This window comes from Enhydra lutris, unplaced genomic scaffold (assembly GCF_002288905.1).
Source record: "Enhydra lutris kenyoni isolate GAN:26980312 unplaced genomic scaffold, ASM228890v2 scaffoldscaffold4, whole genome shotgun sequence".
NCBI lineage: Eukaryota > Metazoa > Chordata > Mammalia > Carnivora > Mustelidae > Enhydra > Enhydra lutris.
The window spans coordinates 58265291-58286107 of NW_019154088.1; positions in this window are offsets into that span (position 1 = coordinate 58265291).

Here is a 20817-nt window from a genome sequence, read left to right on the forward strand (position 1 = left end):
CCCTTTTTATCAGGATGGAAAGAGGCTCAACACGATACCCTTTAAAAAGTGAAAGTCAAGATAGCATTCTATAAGAAAACTAGAAGAATACTGATTAGCTTATTGAGCCAGTTTTCAGAATCCACCACATATAACAGAATTTACAGTTTGAATAGGAAGGAGAGCACCTCACAGTTTACAAGGACATCCTTCTTACAAATGCAAAACCACTTAAAGTATTTGAAATACCACTTACAGTAATAGGGTTGACTGATGGTAATGGACGCCCTTTCTTTGATGTTTCACAATTAAGATGTCTATCTATCTATCTAAAGTCTCTCCAGCTGAATGTGGCCCTTCCATTCAATAACTATTTTGGTTTGCAATTTCCACATCCTCTGGAAAAGCCCATCAGGCTAGCAGACTGTAAAATCCAGCTTTGTAATTTCTCTTGTATTTACTCCTATTCACATTGCTTTCTGAGTCATCAGAATCACAGCTTCGGAGGCTTGTGGGCTAACTTTGGTGACAACATTTCAGAATCATTCTAGAATAAGACTGTCTACTTCTCTACTATATGCAGAGAAATGCATATAGGGGATAAATTATTTTATATCAGTAAGGACACTGCTTTACCATGAAACTAGGAAAATACCTAGAGTGACCATTTTTATTTAATATTATGAGAATTTTCAAGTTTCAGTGATATTAGGTGAAAATATGTATCACAGTAATAAACCCTGAGATAGGTTCAGTGAACACTTAGGAACAGCCCACCTTTCATTGCTATTGATCATTGTCTTTATTTTTGGTGCTTATATTTGGAAAGAAAAGTTTATAGCAACCTGGATAGAGCTTAAATATTAAACTCACAAAATATACAATGTAACTAAAAACAATGTTCGGATAAGTTTTTTCTTCCTGACAGATTCTAATCAGTAGAATATCTGACAGGTAAAATTAATGGCCATGATTTACACAATCCGTGTAGCATTTAAATATCTCCTTAGGTAAAAATAAGTCATGGATGTAAAATCCAGGTTAAGAGATGATGCTGTGTTTTGTTTTTTTTATTTATTTTTTTTAAAGATTTAATTTATTTATTTGACAGACAGAGAGGCAAGTAGAGAGAGGGGAAGGGGGAAGCAGGCTCCCACTGAGCAGGGAGTCCCATGTGTGGCTCGATCCCAGGACCTCAGATCATGATCTGAGCTGAAGACAGAGACTTTAACCCACTGAGCCACCCAGGCACCCTGATGATGCTGTGTTTTAAATTGGTTTACAGTTTGACAGAGCCAAGTGGTCTTTATGAAGAACAAAATTTTCAGGGCTTGTCTGTGATGAAGGGACTCATTTGGTTGAAGAAGGGAAGACTAGGATAGAAGCAGGGTCAGTGCATGAATGTGGCTTGTAGTTAGGACAGGTCAACTGATGTGTTACCAGACTTATCGAGCAAGAGGACTGGATCATTTTAACTGAAAATTTTTATTGAGATAATTATAGAGTTACATACAATTGTAATAAATAACAGAGATTCCTATATAATTATCAGCTTTCTCCAGTATAGCATTTGTACAACTGTGGTATAATATTACAACTAGGATAATAACACTGTGTAACTATAGCTGCTTCTATAACACTATAATAACTATGATACCACAACCAGGATAACAGTACTGTTATGGCACTACAGCTAGTTCTGCAACACTATGTCACTAGTATAATATCACAACCAGGTTAATGACACTGTAGCACAACAGCTAGTTCTATAACCTGTTTGACTATAACTATAGTATAGTATAATATCACAACAGGATAATGATACACTGATTTCATTTAGATTTCCTCAGTTTTACTGGTATGTGTGCACATGTGTAAGTGTATTAAGTTATATGCAGTTTTATCACCTGTGTAAGTTTGTGTATCCACTACCAGAGTAGAGATACTGATTATCTTCTATACCACCAAATCCCATTTATGTCCTTTAATAATCACACTGCCTTCATCCATAAATCCTATCAACCACAAATTTATCATTCATTTTTAAAAATTAACATATAATGTATTATTTGTTTCAGGGGTACAGGTCTGTGATTCATCAGTCTTACACAATTTACAGCACTCACCATAGCACACACCTTCCCCAGTGTCCCATCACCCAGCCACACATCGCTCCCTCCCCCCCGCTCCCCTCCAGCAACCCTCAGTTTGTTTCCTTTTTAAAATGGTATCATTTCCAGATGTTATATAAATGGAATTAGATGATCTGTTCCCTGGAGGGTCATGAAGTTATTGCATGTTCTTTTAATAGCTGAGTAGTAGTCCATGGCTTGAGTGTACTATACTTTTTCACCTGTTGAAAGGGATCTTTTTAAATTCAAGGTTCAGGCTATTACAAATAAAGCTCCTATCAGTATTCATGTCCTCTGTGTGTGTGTGTGTGTGTGTGTGTGTGTGTGTGACTGTGTGTCTGTGTACTTATATAGCTTATGTTAATTTGGGGTAAATGTCCAAGAGTGTAATTTCTAGATCATCTGGTCCTTGCATGCTTAGCTTTATAAGATAAATAAATTTTTAAATTTACACTAAGAACACTACTTTTCTTTTTTATATAATTTTTTATTGTGGGAAAAACACTTCACATGACATCTGCACTCTAAGCTTACAGTGCAGTGTTTTTTAACTTTAGACACTATGCTTTGTAATAGATCTTTAGAACTTATTTTTTTTAAAGATTTTATTTATTTATTGGACAGAGAGAGATCACAAGTAGGCAGGCAGGCAGAGAGAGAGAGAGAGGAGGAAGCAGGTTCCCGGCCGAGCAGAGAGCCTGATGTGGGACTCGATCCCAGGACCCTGAGATCATGACCTGAGATGAAAGCAGAGGCTTAACCCACTGAGCCACCCAGGTACCCTAGAACTTACTTTTTTAAAGGTTTTATTTATTTGATAGAGAGAGTGCAAGAGAGAGCACAAGTAGGGGGAGCAGCAGGCATAGGGAGAAGTAGGCTCCCTGCTGAGCAAGGGGCCCAATGCAGGGCTTGATCCCACAACCCTGGAATCATGGCCTGAGCCAAAAGGCAGCTGCTTAACGGACTGAGCCACCCCTAGAACTTATTTTATACAACTCTCATTTCCCCCTCCCCTTAGCCCCTGGCAGCCACTCTTCTACTCTCTGTGAATTTAACTCTTTTAATAACTCCAGTGAGGGGTGCTCAGGTGGCTCTGTCATTATACATCTGCCTTTGGCTTGGGTCATGATCCCAGGGTCCTGGGATTTAGTCCCACACCAGGCTCCCTGCTCAGCGGGAAGCCTGCTTCTCCCTCTCCCATTCCCCTGGCTTGTGTCCTTCTCTTGCTGTCTCTTTCTGCCAAATAAGTAAAATCATTAAAAAAAAAAATAACTCTGATGAAATCATGCAGTATTTGTCTTCTGTGTCTGGCTTATTTCACTTAGAATAGTATCTTCCAGGTTCTTCTATATTGTCATATAAGATAGCATTTCCTTCTTTGTTTAATGCTGAATAATATTTCATTGTATGTATAAACCAGATTTCTTCATCTAGCAGTGGGTATTTAGATCATTTCCATATTTATTTGACTATTATGGAAAATGCTGCATAGAATATGCAGGTGCAGATATTTCTTTAAGATCCTGTTTTCAGTAATTTTGGATGTATACTCCAAAGTGGGATTGCTTGGTCATATGGTCATTCTACCTTTATTTTTTTGTTTTCTATAGTGACTAAACCATTATATACCCCCACAGTGTACAAAGATTTCCCTCTCTCCATATCCTTGCAAACAATTGTAATCTTTAAAAAATTCTATGATAGCCATTCTAACTGGTGTGAAGCACTATCTGGTGGCTTTGATTTGCACTTGAGTGGTGGTTAGTGATGTTGAGCATTTCTTTTTGTATTTGTGGTCTACTTATATGTCGTCTTTGGAGAGATGTCTATTTAAGTCCTTGTCCATTTTTAATTGGGGGATTTGCATTTTTTGTCATTGATTTGTAGGTGTTCCTTATTTATTTTGGATATTAATTCCTTATCAGAAATACCAACAGGATTTTAATGAAGATAGCATTGAATCTGTAAATCACTTTGAGTAGTGTGTCTTAACAGTATTAAGTATCAGTATCTTTTTTTTTTAAGATTTTATTTATTTATTTGACAGACAGAGATCACAAGTAGGCAGAGAGGCAGGCTGAGAGAGAGGAGGAAGCAGGCCCCCCACTGAGCAGAGAGCCCGATGCAGGGCTCGATCCCAGGACACTGGGATCATGACCCAAGCTGAAGGCAGTGTGCTTTAACCCACTGAGCCACCCAGGCGCCCCAAGTATCAGTATCTTAACAGTATTAAGTCTTCACCCTACGAAGATGGAATAGCTTTCCATTTATTTGCATCTTCTTTAATTTCTTTCATTGATAGATTGTCTTTCAGTGTACACATTTTTCACCTCCTTAATTAAATTTATTCCCAAGTATTTTATTCTTTTTGATGCTATTATAAATGAGATTGTTTTCTTAATTTTCAGGTAGTTTGTTATTAGCATACAGAAGTGCAACTGCATTTTGTGTCCTGCAGCTGTCCTGTGATTTTGTGTCCCGTGACTTTCCTAAATTCATTGTTCTAACAATTTTTTGGTGGACTCTTTAGAGTTTTCTATATATAAATTCATATAATCTGAAAGCAGGGATAATTTTACTTCTGGTTGAAATGAGTAGTATTTTTGACAGTCCATATTGTATTAGATAGGTGATGATAGGCAGACTTAGTCATTTGTATATAAATTGGAGACAAAGATAGTTATCGGGAGCTAGGGAGTAGCTTAAATGGTTAGTGCTTAGAGAGTAAGATATCCAAAATTGTATTATGCCTGTCTTCATTGAAGACCTAAAATTTAGGTTTCTGTTTGGTCTAAAATTGAAAAAAAAAAAAAAAAAAAAAAAAGCCTGGAAACTTAATACACCTAAAGGCTTGAGCTTTTTGTGTAATTTTAGGTGGATGATAATCCTCTGCATATTATGTTTGCAAATTATAGAATAGAATCAAGGTCTCTTGATCCATATTCTTAGTGTTTTATTCCTAACTACATAACTACCCATGTGGTCATGTTATATATACTTATTAATTCAGCCTATAATATAAAATTGGCTGAAATCTGTTAAAAACATTTGATACTACTTGATACAAAGTTTAACTAGGAAGAGAGAACTCCAAATTCATTTGCAGGCACATGCTTAATATCTTAATAAGTCCAAGATTCACCTTAAAAATGGAAGCATTCAAACCTCTCTATATTCTAATGTTTATCAGTTTTACATTTTAAAAATATTTTTGACATATTACTGTAATTCATTTTCCATTGGCATAGGATGATTGAGTAATGTGTTAAAGAGAATGGATTTGTTATCCATTTGACATCTGTTTGTCTGTTCATGACATGGTCATCAATTTGAACATGCTTCCACCTTACTTCTGAGGGAGTTCTGTCCCAAGGAGTTAAAGTCCTTGAAAATTCCACTCCTCCCTGAACTCACTAGCAGGTTCAGGAATCCTAAGATTTAATCTCAATTAAATTTAGTGAATAAAAACTATCCTTCACCACAACCTTCTCTGCTACATTTCATTCTTAATGCATTGCCACTTACTGGACCAGCCAGTCTCAGGCAGCCCCACATTCTCACTTCCATCCTTCTGTGTCCTTCTTTCCTAAGCTCCTTCACCAAGAAATTGCTATTGTCCCATGCTCATTCCCTGCTTAAATTCTCTGAAAATTTGACTCCTATGAGAACTAAGGAGAATGTATTTGTGTGGATGTGGTGATCAGCGGGTAATATGGCATAAGAAAAAAATAGTAGATTTGAAGCTACACAAGTCTAAATTCTGATCATGCCCCATCCTACCTTACTGTCCAGGTAATTTGGACAAATTATTCATGTATTCTATGACTTCATTTTTTAAAACTAATCAAAATGGGAATAATAGTCTCTTCCCGAAAATTATTTTTAGGTTATGAAATAATAAATGTGAAGCCATAGGTAAGAATTAGGTGTTCCGTACATTCCAGTTCTCTTCCATGCTCTTGCTATTAGTATAGACTTAGAGCCACTAATTGTAGATGTTTGGTAGTTAAAAGCAGTTGCTCAGAAGGCTACATTTTTCAGGGCACTTGACTGTATGCTTTAAAACCATATTGATATAAATCACACTTCACTAAAGCTGATTTCAAAAGTGGGGGATACTTGGAAACAAGCTAAACTCAGAATGCCTCTGGACTTCTTCTACCTTCTTTTTTTTCACTAAGGGATGCACTGCCTCTTTTTTACAGGCACCCATGCTTTTCTCAGGGATTAGAGAGTAATTTATATACAATTTTCAAAGAGTATGAAAGGCTTCTCTGCAACATTTTAAACTCAGAATATCTTACAACTCTCCCTAGTGTCCCTTATTTTCAAAGTAAAAAAAAAAAAAAATGTTAGTGTGCCTTCAAGAATATCTTAGGTTGATTATTGGCTCCTGGCTGTTTCCTCCTCACTACTCTGCAGTCAGTAAAGAGGTGCCCTAGAATGAATAAGTTACTTAGTTCAGTAAGTTTTGCTAGTTGGTCACCATTTTGGAAGTATATAATATGATGAGTCTGAAATAAATTAGTACATAATATTTCAAATGATCTTTGTGTTAGAAAAATCCATGATCTCCATTTCCCATTGTTCACATGGAACACTTTAATGATATCAACCAACAAAATATATATGCATTCTATAAAACACACATATTGATTTATTCTAACGATGTTTTAATTTGCCTATATTTTCCTATAAATATTGGAAAACAGCTCTCATTCTTTGCTATTTTACTCAATCTGGCTGTTAGATGTCTTATTTTTTTTTATGGGTCTGTGTGTGTGTACATGCTCTTGTTTGTATTTACCTTTACTTTGAGATGAAATCTCTTTATAGAACTGTTAACAAATGTTAATATACATCTGGGCTTCTTTTACGTCTTCCTATATTTAAAAATATGCTGAATTTTATTGGCTCAAGTGCTTATTTTCCAGTTAGAGTAGTAAGCCAGAGAAATTATTTTACAACAATTTTATTATTTTCTTTATTTTTCTTGCCTAAAGGTACTCTATGATTTATTTCATTCCTCTTCTGGTTACATGATTTAAAGATAGATAAAACATATTCTGATGCATTTTTTTCTGTGTTTCTTCTTTTTTAGAGTATCTTTTATTTAATGTTTTTATATTACTAATCTAGAGTAAATTCATTTTTATTTCAGTTCTCTAAGCCTTGGATAACCACTCTCTTTAAACAGTCTTCTAATAAAATAAGGCCTAGATTTCTTATATTTTAGAAAATTTTGATCTTATTCTGTATTTTGTGTCCTAGATTTTGGATCATTCATCAACTAGCTATTTGTATGAAGCTGATGAGGGAATAGTTGACTTTCAATGGAAAAAAAAAAAAAAAACTGTTAAGATCTCAACAGAACTAGTTTTTACTCCTTATGGTGACTACTCCCTGTGGAAGACAGACTCAAGGATCCTAAACTCTACTTCTCTCCCACTAATTCCATGCCCTAATTCCATCCATTCATTGAGATAAAACTTGGATATTATCTTCTTCATTAAACTTCCTCACTCTGGCCATAACTGCTTTTTTCCATCTGCTGAATTCCCATAATCATGGTTTATTCATCCCTTATGGTACCCATCCTGATCTAAATTATAATGTGGTAATTTTTAAACATGGGGAATCTCCCCAACTTGATTATAAAATTCTTTAGTAACATAACCATCCCTAATCTACCATCTGATCTCTCAAAGCATCAACTATACAGCCTTGTAAATAGATAAATGGATGATCAAAGCATTTTATGTAGAATTTTTCTAATAAGGCTGTAAACTTTTTTAAGAATAAATAACATGACATTTCAAACTACCCAGGTTATTTAAATGCTTATTTTTAACTGTCCAGGCAAGTATAACCCACATAGGCCCCAGAGCTCTTATGGCCCATTGTCAGTATGCCTCATTTAAAGAAAGCTTTGTCTGATTCTTGAAGCTTTAAAGAATACTGTAGCATTTTACTGTACCCTGAAGAGTGTCACAAGAGTTTTACAGAGCACATCATGTAATAAGGGCTCCTAAAAATCCTCTAAATATCTCTATACTTTCCCCACAATTTCTCATCCATGACTTCAACTAAGAGTCTTTCATTTTCTCCTTAGAATTCTTTACAGTCAGGAGAGCCAAACTATGTAGTTCCAGAGAGCTACGTGCATGCCATTATCTATGTGAAAAAATACTTCTGGAATTGTGCCATGTAGCACCTGCCTAACCATATGCAGCATCCCTGCAATTATGCTAGTCCCCATTCATGTATACCTTCTCTACATCATATTGCTTCCACATAGAATCATAACACATGACTCTCACCATCTGCAACCCCCTGGGAAGTGCAGTTCCAAGGGTAATTAGCTTTTCTCATGAGAATTGATGTCCCTTGCAATTCTGATGAATAAGAGTCTCGACCTAACTAAACAAAAATCAGTTATAAGCAATATTCATCTCCTAGAAAATACCCTAGGTTTACTTTCTGACCTTTAGCTGGAACAACTATCCGTTCATTTGTCTCTTCAATACCTGAGAATCTACTGTATATAGAAAACTGTACAAGAGTTTGAAGTAAAGTAATAAATGACACTGTCTCTGCCCTTGAGGGACTTAAAGCCCAAGTATGGTAGTCAAATGAACAAATAGACAACTATACGTGATAAGTACTATTAGGAGAATAGGGAAGGATTCCTATGGAAATACAGATAAGTGATAGTGAACTCCTCAGGGCATGAAGGTCAGAGAAAGCATTCTAACTACTTTTTATTCATTTATTTAAGAAGTATTTATTAAGCCACCTGCAGTACTAGATTCTGGTGATACAAGGGTAAACAAATCACACCAGTTTCTTTCACCAGCTAGTGAAAAACTAGTTAACTGCTGTTCTGAGGAGATTAATAAGGGTTCAGCGCTAAGGAGTCTGGACTTTATCCTGAGGGAGAAGTGGAACCATTAATGATATTTCAGCTTGAGAGTAGCATAAGCAGATTGGTATGTTAGAAAGGTCATATGAGATAGAACAGGTAAAATAGAGACTGAAATCAGAGAATCAGGAGACTATGGTAATACTTCAGCTATAGAATGAGCTCAGCATTGAAGAGGTAGAATTTAGGAGTGAAATCAGCAAGATGGAGAAATATGAGTTTTATACCATAATTTTCCCACAAAACATTGATTTTTGGCAGTCGCCCACAGATTAGAGTACTTTTGTGGGAGTCTGGGAGTCTAGTGGAGAAGTTACAGTCACCATTAGAGAAAAAAATCTGAGACTAGATACACTGAAGAGGTTAAGAACATTTTCACTTTAATCATCCCACCCCAAAGAGGCACAGCTCAGTGCCAAGAGAGACTTCTTTGACCCCAGTTTCTCCCATGACAGAAAGTGAGAGTGCAGTAAGTGACTATCCAGCTTCCCCAGCAATGTGGGTGCTGCCAAAGAGGCCCACTTATGTCTCACCCCCCTACCCCTGCAAAGTACTGAGGTTATCTACATGCCTGAGGGTCTGTTAGAGGCTTTGAGCCCAGCAGTCAGCATTTGGAAATCATCTAAGGAATGTGGATCCTACTAAACCCATTGTAGACTCCTTTCGGAAGGCTACCCATTAGCTGCTGGGGATACTGCACCTGTGGACCCACCCAACTGGCCAGTGGACACCCACAGTGGTCCCTGCTCCTCACCTATACAATCCCAATGTGATCCGTTTCCTACATGCACCTCTGTGGGCAGCAAGTACAAGCCCTTGCAGACAGCTAGTGAGCATAAGAAGGAAGCTGACTTGACATTGTGGGATTGGGGGAAAACCACACAAAGGAGCATTCAGGGCACTGCCCTTGGATAAACAAGAGGAGGCTCTTAGCACTCAGCCTGGTTTTGTGGGATTGGGAGAAGGCATACATTCATAAGAATTCCCCTCAAACGAGGAACGAGAGGTACAGTACAGGCATATTCATTGAAGAGGTCTGAGAAGGTTGAATCAATCCCTAGTAGAATTGACTGTTAAAGGCATTTCTTTTCTGAAATCAATCATTAAAGACTAGGGGAGGGGATTGCTTTTTGAAGTGCAAAGATAGCGATTAGAAGACTTCAAGGGATGGGGAAAAAATTAAGCAAACATGACACCACCAAAGGAACACAATAATTTCTAAGGAATTTAACCCAAAGAATTGGAGATCTACAATTTGCCCAGTAAAGAATTCAAAATTGTTGTTTTAAGGAACCTCAGTGAGCTACAAAACAGCAGACAATTCAGCAAACACAGGAAAATAATATGTAAACAAAATAATGACTTTTTTTTAAAAAAAGATTTTATTTATTTATTTCACAGACAGAGATCACGAGTAGGCAGAGAGGCAGGCGAGGGTGGGGGTAGCAGGCTCCCTGCCGAGCAGAGAGCCCAATGAGGGGCTGAATCCCAGGACTCTGGGATCATGACCTGAGCCAAAGGTAGCTTTAACCCACTGAGCCACCCAGGCCCCCCCAAAATAATGACTTTAACAAAGAAATAGAAATCATAAACAAAGAACCAAACTGAAATATTGGAGCTGAAGAACACAGCAAATAAAATTGAAAATTCAGTAGACAGCATCAATAGCAAACTTGATCAATCAGGAGAAAGAGGCAGCAAACTCAAGAGACAGGTCATTTGAAATTATCCAGCACCCCCATGTTCACTGCAGCATTATTCCCAATACCAAGATATGGAAACAGCCTAGGTGTACATCAACAAATGAATGGATAAAGAAAATATATACGTTTACATGTATCCAGAAGAATATTCAGCCTTAAAAAAGGAAACCCTGCCATTTGTGAGAACATGGATGGATCTGGAGGACATTATGTTGCGTGAAAAAGCCAGACACAGAAACACAGATAAATACTGTATGATTTTATTTATATGTGGCATCTGGCAAAACAAACAAACAAACAAAAAACATCAACAACAACAACAAACCCTCCTAGAAACAGAGAATAGAAAGATAGTTGCCAGGGACTTGAGATATCAAAAATGGGGAGATGTTTGGTCAAAGGGTAATTTGAATAAATTCTGGGTATCTAATTGTTGCATGGTGGATGTAGTTAATCATACTGTATTGTATACTTGAAATTTGTTAACAGAACAGATATTAAGCATTCTTAGCACACACAGAAAGGTAAGTGTGTGAAGTGATAGATCTGTGAATTAAGTTCTTTGTGGTAACCATTTCACAATATATACGTTTATCAAGTAAATCATGAAACTGTATACTTTAAATATATACAATTTTATCTGTCAGTTATACCTCAATAAAGATGGAAGAAAAAAAAGATGTAGAATTGACAAGACTAGGTGATTGGGTATAAGAAATGAAAAAGAGAGGAGTCAAGATTACTCCCAGTTTTCTGGCTATATTATTTACTGAAATGATGAACACATGATAAAAGCAGTTCTCCATAGTAAGCTAGTGAGTTTAGTTTTGAGTGGGTTGGGTTTGAAATAAAATGAAATTTTAATAAATAAATAAAACGAGACCCTCCTAATGGAGAAGTCAATTAGCTTTTGGCTATGTAGGCTGCAGATAAATATTTTGGATTCAGTAATATATCAGGATAGTGTGATACATAGGGCCATCTGTTCATTAAAAATTCATTTTCGGGATACCTGGGTGGTTCAGTGGGTTAAAGCCTCTGCCTTCAGCTCGGGTCATGATCTCAGGGTCCTGGGATCGAGCCCCGCATCGGGCTCTCTGTTCAGCGGGGAGCCTGCTTCCCCTTCTCTCTCTGCCTGCCTCTCTGCCTACTTGTGATCTCTCTCTCTCTGTCAAATAAATAAATAAAATCTTTAAAAAAAATTCATTTTCATTTCTTTCTAGTCAGTTTGTACTTTATTTCTCAGTTTCTTTTCAAGTAAGTGTAGCACTGTAACTAGATCTGACCAATAGGATATAAGTGAATGTAATGTGCGTCGTTCTTGAACCAACAATTTTTTTTTCAAAGACTATTTATTTATTTGAAAGAGAGTGAGTGAGTGAGCACACAGGTGGTGGGGCAGCAGAGGGAAGGAGAGAAGCACGCTCTCCACTGAGCAGGGAGCCCAGTTTTGGAGTCCATAGGACCCTGGGATTATGACCTGAGCTGAAGGCAGATGCTTAGCCAACTAAACCACATAGACACCCCCCTGGTCCAAGGCTTGTAAGAAGCTGGTATGTCTTCTCTGTCTTTTTTCCCTTTAGCTGAATTGGAGCAAACAAAGGCAAGGCCCTAGGGGATATTGGTTTCCTAAGATTGATGCATTTGAGCTCTTGAATCTCCATATGAAAAAAAAAAAAAAAGTCTTCCTATCCACTAGGAGTACTCACTTTGGACCACACATGAGAAATAAACTCTATTGTGTTTGAGCTCTCTGACCCTATGTTTTGTGGTCTATATGTTATGGCATTTTAGCCTACCATAATAAATACAATAGAAGTTGGTGAGATGACTCAAGAATGCACAGAGCAGTGAGAGAAGTTGCCAAACCTGAAAAGAAGTTTAGAAAAAGGGATGGCAGGAGGAAGATGAACTTGTGAGGGAGACAGAAGGAGGAAGCAGACAGAAGGAAAATCAGAAGACAGCTTAGAGAGTCAAAGGCAAAGGCCTTCAGCTGTGTTTCATAGTCCATGTGCAGGAGCAGAGGACGGCTACATTGGTCCACAGCCAAGGTTTTATTGGGAGAATAATGGGAAGAGAGGGGATTAAGTATGAGGTAATGGACCATAAAAAATACAATGAATAAAGAAAATAGAGTAACAGGAAATAAACAGGGTCCAGCAGAAGAATCAGGATTGGTTAAATAAATGGTGTAGTATAAGTGACAAAGTGAGAGAAATCTAGCTGATACTGTGATTCAGTACTGTGTTTGGATTAGGTTTGTAGAAGCACAGCAGTTCTAGGTAACAGTAATGTCTAGGGTGTAGTCACAGGAGAAGAGAGCTAAAAAAGTAAACAGCTGACCTGAAAACTGGTAGAACTGAGGAAGCCATGGCTTTGGATGAGTGTTTACCTTAGAAACTGAGTTCATCCATGATGATGATTGATTTGGGAAGAGTATAGAGAAGACTGCTGTTCTTAATCCAGTCAGTTTATTACAGTGGGTAAGACACTGTTACCTCAGGAGCCAAATTTCATTAAATTCAAATCCTGGTTTGTAATTTACTAATTGCATCCTTTTGGGTAAGTTATTTACCTGTGTCTTAGTTTTTCCTTTGTAAAATGGGCTTAATAATAATAGTGCTTTTCTCAAAGATTTAAAGTTCCTAGAACAACACTTGACCTGCAGTAAGCTCTAAAAATATTTAATTTATATTATAATGATATTACTAAAAAGTGTTTGTTTAACCACAAGTAAACAAGGGAAATCACAGGCACAAATCTCTGTTCCTACCATAAGAAGTGTAGTGAGGACTATATAATATACTATAAATTATGATGGGAAGCCTACGCCTCATAATAAGAAGTAGGGCTCAATTTTAGCTTCCTGGGAAACCTCTAATTTAGGTAGGCAGGTGCCATATATGTTATATTCCTAGGCTAGGTACTGGTTTACCCTTCTGGTCCACGAGTCACAACTAGCAATTTTCTCAACCCTCCGTCCCTCCATTGATTCAATTTTTAACATCAGTAACAAAATTAACTATTCAGTTTTGCTTGGGGTTAATGCTAATTGGGAAACTATATCATGAATCAGTAACAAGAATGACTCATGAGTCGTTGGGTTTTTCACTGGGCAGGATTACTCAACTGGCTAGAACATTTGCACATTTAGATCTTTATAACTATACTGACTAGCTCCAATGGCTTTGGCCCAACACAACCTAACAGGAAAGGGCTAGCTATGAGTAAAAAATATGCCTAGCAATTCCAAGTAAGTTAAAACTAAATAGGTGGACAACACTACCCTTTCCACCAGCTGATTCAAAGGTTATATTTATTTGATTCAAATGCAATAAAGTTCATCTAATTCTCCTGACTTCCTACCACAGCTGAATACCGAAGACTGAGTGCTTAGTAATCTTTGCCAGTTACCTTTCTATTTATAAAAAAGGGTCATTATATGTGACAAAATGTAATTAGTACTTATGCATTTGAAAAATATGATTTCTTGTATTAAGTACATAAAAAGATTAATAGAATCTTAATGCTCTGTTTATTTTCAGAGGGACCAGTAGTAGGGATGTCTAAAAAGCCTACTCAAGTGATCACAGAGAATTTATTTTAGTGAAATACTGTAAAGCTAACCATTGAGACTCTGTGGAATAATTTATTACTGATAAGCATACATTTTTAAGCTCATGTCTACAGGTGTTTTTTATGACTCAGAGTGGGGTGTAAGGGCAACTGTCAACAATTTTGACATAATCTGTGGGTATATGTGTGCCTGTGTGTACATGTTCATTGATTGAATTATAGACCATCCCCAACTCTTATGAAAGATGCTTCTTAAGTATTTCAGACCACTTCTGGAATGTGAGAAAGTCAACTTGATTATGCATGTCTGTTGGAGTAAGGGGCACAGGGTAGGGATGAGTGAGGAAGGGCTGAGGATGTTTTATCTGGGAAATGAAAATAATATCCTTAATTTTATCTAGGTTCTTAGATACAGTCATCAGGGATATATTTCCAGTACTGCATACATATTCTCTTAATTATTTTATTTTATTTTTTTTTAAGATTTTATTTATTTATTTGCCAGAAAGAGAGAGAGAGAGAGAGCACAGGCAGACAGAATGGCAGGCAGAGGCAGAGGGAGAAGCAGGCTCCCCACAGAACAAGGAGCCCGATGTGGGACTTGATCCCAGGACGCCGGGATCATGACCTGAGCCGAAGGCAGCTGCTTAACCAACTGAGCCACCCAGGCGTCCCCAATTATTTTATTTTTTGATGTCCAGTGTGTTTTCAGATGAAACTGAAGTTTTGGCATTTCTTACAAACCTAATATTTCCATCTTCCTCTCACATATAATAAGTTTAAGACATCTAGAGGTTTAATTTCCAGTATCAAACATTTTATTTTTCTATTCATTTTATAAACTAGTGAGATCAAAATGCAGGATAATCACCATTTGCACACTTATTGTTGAAAAGATGAGATGGTGAAGATTCCAGAATTGAACTACTTAGAGGCAGCCATTGCCCTCATGGAAGAGCCTCAAATATTTCATCATGGATGGAAAAAAAGCAAAAATGTGGCATATGAAAATTTTTTTGCAAATATAACCTATACAAACACTGGCTGTTTGAAAGTTAATTATTTGAAAGTCAGCACATTTGTGAAATTGCTGTGTCATCATGTATTTTTTTTATGAACTCACATATTTCAACGTATGCTTTCATTGCTTTGTTTACTATGTCACACTTTTTTGAAATATACTCCCCACATGATTTAATCTATTTCTTCAGTTTTTCCATGCTAGAATCCCTTAGATGGAATTTGAAGATATTCACTTTGTTTTACCTTAACCCCATTGGGATCACTGGCTCCATTTGCATCCTTACTCCCTGTGATAGTCAAGTCAGTGATGGCTTTTACTGTGAACTTAGGCTGACCATTTGGCTGGAATATGATGTTATATTCAGAGTTTGGAACTTTGTTATTGCAGATATGTATACACACACACACACACACACACACACACACATATATATATAGAGAGAGAGAGAGATTTATCAACCCCACTGTAGTTCCTCTAACTTTCTTTCATTTTTCATTTTTCTTCAGTTCTTGCAGCTGCTTTTCTAGGCTCTGGACAGAACTTGCGGGGTATTTTCATGGACTCAGTGGGATTCTATTTATGCTTGCTTTAGCTAACCCTTTGATAGTAGCTCCTATCTGGACTTTGAAACACGTCTGCTCACCTTTCCCTTTGGCTCCCTTGGGTGTGACCTCTGATCTGTGTGGCTAGGGAATATGGTCCCTTATTGTCTTGGTGAACTTCTATCCCGATTCATTCAGACCAAAATCTTTCTCCAGTATGTCGACATTTAAGAGCTCCATCTTTGCAAAACATAGGCTATATGCAGATATTTAAATAAACTAATATTTACCTTTTGCAAAAATGGAACACCCCAGTTTTTATATAATAGTCTATACACCCTTACTAAATTTAAGCAAGTGTGGAATTAATCCAAAGCAGGATAGTTTGCAACTTGAATATTTATGTTACCAATAAAAGTCTGGCTATACAAGTAGTTGTTATTTTTTGGTAAGAGCACCAGCAGCAATGATTGCATCTGTAAGAACTAATTGTTTCATATTTTGCAGCTATACTGTCCTTTGGACAAAATAGTACTTGGCAGGAAGAAGTGATGCAGTTAAAAAAGCTTGGGCATAGTGTAGCAGTTAGTAATATAGATTATGGATTCAAACTGCCTAGATCCAAGTCTTTATTTACATATTTATATTTTGATAACTTTGGAAATTTGCTTCATTTCTCTATTCTTATTTCATCATCCAAGCCTCATAGGGTCTTTGTAAAAATCGAATGAGATAGAAGATGCAAAATGCTTAGATTCATGACAGGTACAAAGTAAGTGCTCAATTAATATTAAGAACCAACCCACGCTTTCTGCACACTTATTTCTGAGCCCAATACTATTTTATGTATGTATTTTAATTCAGTTACATAATTCACCTACAAAATTTATACTGTTATTCCTATATTAGAAATGATTAACCTTAGGCACAGAGGGGCCATTTAATTTGGCTACATGGTACAACTGAAAACTTCATCTCTCCATGTGGTTCCTGAATCCATAGTCTTCACTGCTTCACAATACTGACTGTTGGTAAATGTTAACTATCATGTTATTCCAATTAATGAATTTCCATTTTTGGAAAAAATTCTAAATTCCTGGTCTTTTTTCTAGGTACATTACATTTTTGGGGTCTACATTTTAATGAGAAGAGCATCTTCATCATTGAATATCATTTTTCTCTTGCCTTTCTAACTCTTTGACTTTCTTTTCTTTGGTGTGTAACATATCATGGATACTACATACATGTCAGTCTTGTTTGAGGATGGAAAGGTCAGTGCTACCTACCTAGTATAACTGTAAGCCCCTTGATAGCAGGGAACATGGAAGCCACCAGTGCTGTGCTAAGAACACATTATAAGCTCTGTAATATTTTCAGATAGATGCTTATGTAACTAATGACTTCAGTTTATTTTTAAATATAATGTAAGAGGTTTGAAGCCTCTTATGAATACAGAAGGGCTATCTCAATGCATTATTTAATATACCTTCTGATGAGGTTTATAGAGATTCTTTCTTTTCCTAATTACTGCTCTGGTTAAGCAATAAAGAACAAATTGATCTTTATGTAATGGCATGAATATGAATTCAGTCATGCCTAGAATACTGTTCTAACCCTGGCTCTAATTTTGCCCTTTAGCTGCCAAAGGAACCAAGAAAGTAGATGCTCTAGGAATTCTGACAGTCTAAATTTTTTCAGTCTCCCAGCATGTCCTGCTGGCACAATGAGGCCATAGAAACTCGGGCTGTACACTCTGATGCATGCTTACTAGACTGTCTTTAATTCCCAGCAAAGTCAGTTATTCATGAAGAATAATTCAGCTGAAACTGTAGCATTTTCACTGATATGGCACTTTAGGGTGGCAAGTCAGAGAGGTCTATGGTGTCTTAGCGCCAGAACTGGGTACTACAGAACTTGCTTTGTTTATTTTTATTAGGGATGGAAGATTATCATATGTGTTGAACAGTCTGAGTTTAATAATCTCTAAGTCACTTTAGATAAATTCTATAGATGATACTATTTTGACAATATGGAGAGGATTGAGATTTCAGGTTTCTCTTAGTAAGGAATTCTTTTTTTAGCATTTTATTAAAACAGGGACAGAGGAATGGTGGATATTCTCTGGCAGATATAGGAGACATTTCTACCAGAAGAAATATAAATAGAGGACTATAGACAGTTTTAATTCAAGAAGACTAATGAAGAAACTGGAGGTGCCCCCTTCTCTATTAAGCATCTATCTCCTAAATATCACTAGTCCTATTTTGTATGTTGTAAAAGCAATGTTCAGCAATATTGAAGGTCAAAGTATATATAAGAGTAAAATTATTGACTTTAAACCAAATATGGGGTACCTCTGTCTATTGGAAGGCAAACTATAGAACTTATTAAATAGCCAGTAATGCTAGAGATTTTAAAAATTAGTAGATACTATATTACTTAGTAATAAATATATTACCAGATTTTGTAAAATTTAAATTCTAGCCACTATCTGAGAGAAGATATAGGGAAAAATTTCTCTTTTCAGGATATTTAAATAGTAAATAGTAGAGCCATTGCTAATCCTGGTAGATAATGTTTCTTAGAATTATCCATATAATTGGATATTCATATACTGGATACCTCGAAGTAAAATGGTCAGACTACAAACCCACTCCTAGACTTCTAATGCATGTGCAAATCAGAGTTGATGGATTCATTAAGACATAAAAAGATTTGGGGGTGTGTGGTGGCTTAGTTGGTTAAGCATCCAACTTTTGATCTCATCTGAGGTCTTGATCTCAGGGTCATGAGTTCAAGCCCCATGTTGGATTCCATGCTGAGTGTAGAGTCTACTTAAAAACAAAAAACAAAAAAAAAGCTTAAGAAACTTGTCTTATATGTGAGCTTAACTAAACTGGGGAAAATATTTGTCATTTGGAGAAATAGAATTATATTTGCCATTTGATACTGAAACCAGAGTCATTAGCCCAGCCTTTTTCTAAAAGCTGCTCTCTCAAGAGACCTAATTTAAAGGAATCTAAAACATTAAACATGAAATCATTAATTTCCCAGAATAAGATCTCTTATAGACAGACTTTAAGAGTCAAGAGAATTACAAAATTGCCATATTTACATTTGTGTCTCCAGTCTGGACTTCAATGTCCTACTAAAGCTTTCTAATCAGAGACAAGTCATATTGGCTCCAGTAGACAGGTAATCAACAATAACTTAAGCATTATAGTACATGTTTTAGCCAATGTCAGAGAAAAATAAGAGCTTGGGATGATTAAAAATGTCTTTGGAGACTCCCCCACCTCCCCAGGCCAAAACAATTGAAAGTTTGTAAGATGGATGGAGAAATAATAGATGCACGTTGAGAAATAGAAGAAAGAAGGGTCTAGTATTATTAACTCCACAAGTTCCCAAATCACTGCCTTTTCTTCTCAGTACTCCAGGTGCCATCCAGATGCAGCATTTGAACAGTAACCCTAACAAAGTCTATTTAAAAAATTATTTATTCTTGAGAGGGAAAGAGCACAAGTGGGTGGGGGGGGCAAAGAGAGAGGGAGAGCAGCTCAAGCAGACTCCCTGCTGAGCATGGAGCCCTAGTCTGATGGATCCCACAACCCTGAGATCATGACCCCAGCTGAAACCAAGAGTCAGGTGCTGTCGACTGAACCCTCCAGGCATTCCACAAGAAAATCTAAATGCATAAAGCTGCAAAATATATTTCAGTACATAATATTTTCAACTTGAATAATATTATTCTTCATATTGTTCAAGAGTTAAGCTTCTTTTCCTAACTAGATCACAAAATTTTCTGAGGACATGGACATGTTTTATTTGCATGTATTTATGTGCTCCAGACCACCCAACAGTATATGATTTCCCTAACAGTTTCTTAAAGAATGCCCATTGAATTAAATTACATAAATGTCACTGAAGGAGTAATGCTATGGGTCACTTGCAAAGAAATAATACAGATGCTAGAAACATCATGAATGTGAATATATGAATATTATAGAGATTCTAAAAGGAAGCCATGACATGTACTTAAAATTATTTCTCCTGAGTTGAGAAGTATTTTCCTATTTAACATCTGGCCTATTTACTAGGAATAAGTATCACAATACTAGATCATAATTAATGCTACCAGCACAATTGAGCTTGCATATATGGATCTATTTTATTTCTCTAAGGATAAGTTTTATGGCAAATGAAATTAGGCAGTAACAGACAACACAAAAATTACACTCATTTCAACATTAAGGAAAAGAATGGAAATCAGAACTTTTGCTCTTAATTGCTAATTATTACAATGTTAAACCTTAATGAATTACTTGCAAACCTAATATTGATTTAAACATCCCATTTATTATACCACTATTTCTATGAAGAAAAACATAACACATTCAAATCTGTCTTAGTGTTACAATGAAGAATTCTGTTTGGCCAGATTCCAGCAGAATATAAAATATTGCTAACATTCTCCTTGCTCTTAAAATGTTTATACTTTGAAGTGAGCAAAAAATGGAAACTGAATTAAAGAAGATGTACAACATGCAAAAATATTTGTCTTGGTAGAGTATTGTTTTGCACCTCCCTCCTACAGTATGTGAAGAATTGTAATCAAAGTATAGAAATCAACAAAGTTATTTTAGTATAATTTAAATGATTTGTGATTTGTGGGTTTGGGCTTTCCTGGTGCTCAAAGAAAAAGAAAAACAAAGGAAAAGTGATTCTGATGTGCTGCAGCAGAGTTGCATAATTGTGTACTGGTGCAGCTCCATGGGTTTACAGCATCCACATTACAGAAACCATAGCAACAGCAACAACCTCCCATGTAGAACTGAAATTGCAATTCCCTGGTGCTATGACTCCATTCAAACCAATGGGAGAGAATTTATTTTATTTTTAGATACATAAATATTTTAGATAACCCATAGACTGGAGGCTG